The 4,641-nt window shown below is 42.5% G+C and overlaps 1 pseudogene; it reads right to left on the bottom strand.

Annotated features, from left to right (window-relative positions):
• Positions 1-3,792: 3,792 nt before the first annotated feature.
• Positions 3,793-4,305, bottom strand: LOC149219217 (small ribosomal subunit protein uS11m-like; annotated as a pseudogene).
• Positions 4,306-4,641: the final 336 nt, after the last annotated feature.

Below are 4,641 nucleotides of genomic sequence, written 5' to 3'. Positions count from 1 at the left end.
AACTGTCACTTTGAGAAGGTTTCCATTTCACACTTCGACCAATCTGCCAAACTGTTTTCTTTTCTATGACGTGGGTGACGCGAAAGAATAAAGATTCTTCACGTTCGAACTGAGGATGGAAAAGATTCGGGAGAAATACTGTAGTCCCACCTGCCAGCGGATGATCTATCTCTTGATACCTTCCACCTGTGAGACATCTCTATACCTACCTATTGGCAGTATCTTATATCCAACCTTCTCTACAACTTCCTGCTTGAGAGATATCATCTTCTTGCTCCCTGCCTTCGAACTTATGCATGCATGCTTCTACCGCCTACTTCGACCTTGCCGCTGATAGTCAGTCATAGACAGAAGGAAGGTAGTTGACAGCCGATCATATCCGATCAATCATAGTTGAATAGACAGAAGGGCATTGCTGAGAGCCGCTAGTTGATCCAGGTGTCGATGCCTTATCTATTTGTGAACCGATTAGGAGGTCGCTGATAGCCAGCAGTGGTCACCCATAAGGAAGTGGTCATTGACAAGAGCTGGTTGCCATAGACAGTGGTTCCATAGGGTCAGCTGATAACTGATAGTTGATCAGTAGATCCACTCAATCCAGGTGGAGAGGCCTTCTTGGATGTTTTTGAAAATGATGGAGCATTTCTTCTTGGATATTTTGGAAACAATGCACGATCTCTTACTTCTGATTCACCTGAATAAGTTGTTGAGCCTAGTGGTGAATAACATATATAATGCAACCTTATAAACTGATACATCTTCCAATAAAGGTGTTCCCAACAACTACTGCCCCATCTTACAAAATAGGCATTCCCACTGGAAAAGAGAGCAGGGCCCATCACTGGCCGAGAAGAAGGAGAAGGCCCCCAAGTTGACACCAAACAATATTGATTTCTCAATGGATTAACTACCTTGTTCGGAGCAGGCACTTAGTTTGATTGGAATAGATTCTATAAAAGCTTATCATTCAATAGTTTCATTCAATAAAATCTCCTTTTTATAAGGTCGCAGGTCGGGTGAGTTATAGAATTTATTACCTTCCTCAACTGCTTTAACTAAGCGATTTGATTAAAGACAAACTCAAGTTCGATAACCCATCTGGATCATATAAGGCAACTAGATCGGGATGAAACCAGTCGTTATAAGTCTCATTTCAAGAATGACACACTGCTTTGCTAACGTGAAGAACTACTGCTTAGCCTTGGCTAAATCATTTATATATATAACTTAGAATGACTGGTTGGACTAAAGAGAGAGAGAAAGAGAAATACAACTACTACTTCTGCACTAAGACTACTCTACTAATAGGAGTTAGAAGGAGTGAGAGAGTAGAGAGAAAGGAGGTGGCTAATAGATAAGCTCAATACGAACGAAGATCAAGGTAGATGACACACATTCCATCCCACGCGAACAAGCAAGAGAAGAATAGTTGGAACCCCCACCAAAGCAAGCAAAGGCAAGAGCTGAAAAAGGCGTTATTCCTCTCCCTATGGTCGAGCGGCCTAACGACACCTCTCCCTTGTAAACTCGGTCGAGTTGACGGTGGCCTTTTAGTCGAGAGTTCGGCTGGCTCACCCTAATTGTGCTACTTTTTTCGTTATCTTAGCTGCTCTTAGTGGGCTCATTTTGGTTATTAGATGTCTTTGTGTGGTTCTTTCTGATCCCTCTGACTCTTAGGCAGGCCTGAGTTATCCCTCTTATGCCTTGCCTAATACTCTGACTCAGGGTGTTTATGTTCCTATGACTGTAATGCCTTTGTTGAGCATTGTTCGGTGAGCTCTTAGTTGAGTTGTCCTTACTCTTGTGTTAGTTATCTGAGTTAGGCAGTATTCCTATCCCTTCTGAGCCTTGCCTTTCTTCTAAGCTTTGTTGTTATTCCTCTGAGTTAGGAGCTTTATGAGTGTGTAGTTATTCCTCATGTCAGGCGGCAGTAAGAAAAAGAATATGTCTGTAGCTTTGGTGTTAGCTGTGTTGTGTTGACCTTTACCTTAGACCATTGACAATTCCCCTACGTATTGTGGTGATAAAAAGAATATATCTTAGGATTGTTGTGAGCCCAGACTGAGTTAGACAATGAGCTTCTTAGTTAGGTTCCTTTATTAGAGTAGGGTTTATGGAGAGACGGACGTATTAACCACTTCACTCTTGATAGATATAGGTCTCGTCTGCATCGATCTTTCTCATATCATATTACTTGACTCTGTATTAATGAGAATATATCTGATAGACCCAATGAAAATGATTATGAATCATTGGAGGAACTGAAGATCCAATGCTTTGCTTTATGTCCCTAGTCTTTTCTTTTTGATGATACTACTTAAAAAAAATAAGAAAGGCAGTTCTTTTCAAAGCTATTCGACGCGGCATTGTAGCATGGATGATAAAACACAAGCTATTTGGAGGGCCACGATTACACCTATTGTCTCAGACCCACAATGACTATTCTCGGTGAGTGGTGTTGTTAATACGTATATATTGACTGATAGTACATACGACTGGCTCTCTTTCTTTACAATAGGACTTTGTTGTTGCTAATAGCATATAATAGACTTGACCCTTTAGAGAAGAGGGAGATTGAGGGGCGAGTTGTAAAGCCCCTCTATTGACTAGCCAGCCACAATTAGGTGAGTGAGGTAGCTGTGCTTTGAAATAGGCGGTGTAAGACCAGATAAATATCACACTTATAAGATTTCCTAGGCAGTACTTATCGAATGCATCAGCCCTTCCAGCCTTAAGAGAGGGCTCAGAACTAGGCACTTCAATTTTCCCGAAGATGATGTAACCACCCTCGAATCATGGCTATACTTATGATGGCCTTATCTATATTGTAATGTGTTTCTGGAACTCATATTTCCTTATTCCTTCCTGCCTGCGGCTGATAAGGTAGCAAGGAGGAACCCATCATTGTCGAGATTATTCCTGCGATATGAACTAGCCATCCTAGCCAGTGATTGGTCTGTCCAGCCACATCTTAGCCAGTGACTGAAGGCAAGTGACTGATCTCCTAGCAAGTGAAATATCTGACCCTGATGGCTGTAAGTAGGTGAGTAGCAATAGTAGGCAGGGTATGGAGAGAATTGGGAAGTAGGTGGCTCCTCCTAACAAGTCAAAAGAATCTAGTTTGAAAGGGATTAATGTAATTAGGTGTACTGTGGCTGCTGCTTGTTCTCTTCCTCGATCTAGGAACCCCCCCCCCCCGCCAACTAAATAAGTAGAGGTAGCTAGCATATGGATGTGCTAGTTTCAATCAAAATTTGGAGTTTTGCCTTATATTGATGAATTCAACCTTGCTTGACCTTTCTCTTCTTGATATCTGGGTGACCCAATTAGATCCGATGGGCATAGGCATGCGTTTTCTACCGGTGCTGGGAGTTCTGGTTCTAATGTGGGTGTTTCCCTTATTCATGATTGTTGTTGAACTTAGTGGGAGTGTTGATCGCACTGTGAGCCCATATGGGGTTGAAGCAAATATCACAGATTTGAACCACCCCATAGAAGAGAAAATGGAAAGCTGTGAGCCCATACGGGGTTGAAGCGGACCTCATCGACCTTTCCTTAATAATGACCATGCTTCACTTTCTCGCTAATTGACCTAGAATTTCTTGCTTGCTTGACCTTTATATTAGTAGAGCAAGCTTCCAATTCCTCTCCCCTCGGGGATTGGGGTGGGTGGGTAAATACTAGCGGAGCCTGCTTTCACATCGTTGGTCGAGCGATTTTCATTCCTCAATTTGAGTGAGTAATAATAATAGGTAGAAGTAAATGGAGAACTTAATCAATTTATGATGAGATTTAAACACGACATTTCCTGGGGAGTCAACATCCATTATGTGAAAGTTGGGTTACATCGTGGATGTACATAATGAGAGATTTTCTCCCTACTCCTTTTCGAGAGCTCGGGATCACTGCTTTCTTTTTCCCAAGATAGGTAGATCCTTTCACTCTCACTAGAACTGGCTTCCCTCTCCTTTTTGCGGATTGCCTGACATGTTCTACAGTTTCTTCAGTAGCATACTTGGTCGAGCGACGAGACCCCCCTTTCATTTCCTCCAAGCAACCCGCGGAGTCCCTAGTTCTTTTATTCCCCTTATCATCCATCACGGTTACAGAGGTATTATTGTGGATTCGTGGGGAATGGATGAAATCTTTGTTCTTCTCCCTATTTCTTTTCCGCTCCGATTGCTCATATTCCTCCGGTATGCTTTTTACAAAGTTCATGGATCTGAAACTTTTGTCCGCAATAACTTGTTGCTCTATGTGATCCTGCTCCATCGTTTTTCCTAAGTGCTTGGGTTTTCTCATCATATTAGAGGTCTTTATTCAAAACTATAGTGCTATGCTCTTCGTAGCACTCCAACTCACTCATCAGTCACTTCTTCTTTCTTCGTTCCTTCTCTTTTCATTCCTAATAACTCTGCTTACTTATATTTCTTCCCTTCAAATTGCTAGAAGGTCCCCTAATTATTTGGTGGGGGGCCGGTCGAGAGTTTGCCTACTCACGATGGCGGCCCCACCAAAATGGTTGAGAAACTCAAGTTCCTCTCCTTAACAGTCGAGCGATGGTGGCCTTTTTGTTCTTCTCGTTCCTCTCCTTATCAGTCGAGTCACTCACGTAGCTCTCCCGGTGGTTGAGCGATGGCA

This window comes from Pinus tabuliformis, chromosome Q (assembly GCF_031772625.1).
Source record: "Pinus tabuliformis cultivar Carrire ecotype Pingquan chromosome Q, CPIR1, whole genome shotgun sequence".
Lineage (NCBI taxonomy): Eukaryota > Viridiplantae > Streptophyta > Pinopsida > Pinales > Pinaceae > Pinus > Pinus tabuliformis.
The sequence above is the reverse complement of the archived record's forward strand: the minus strand, read 5'-3'. Positions and strand labels throughout refer to the sequence as shown.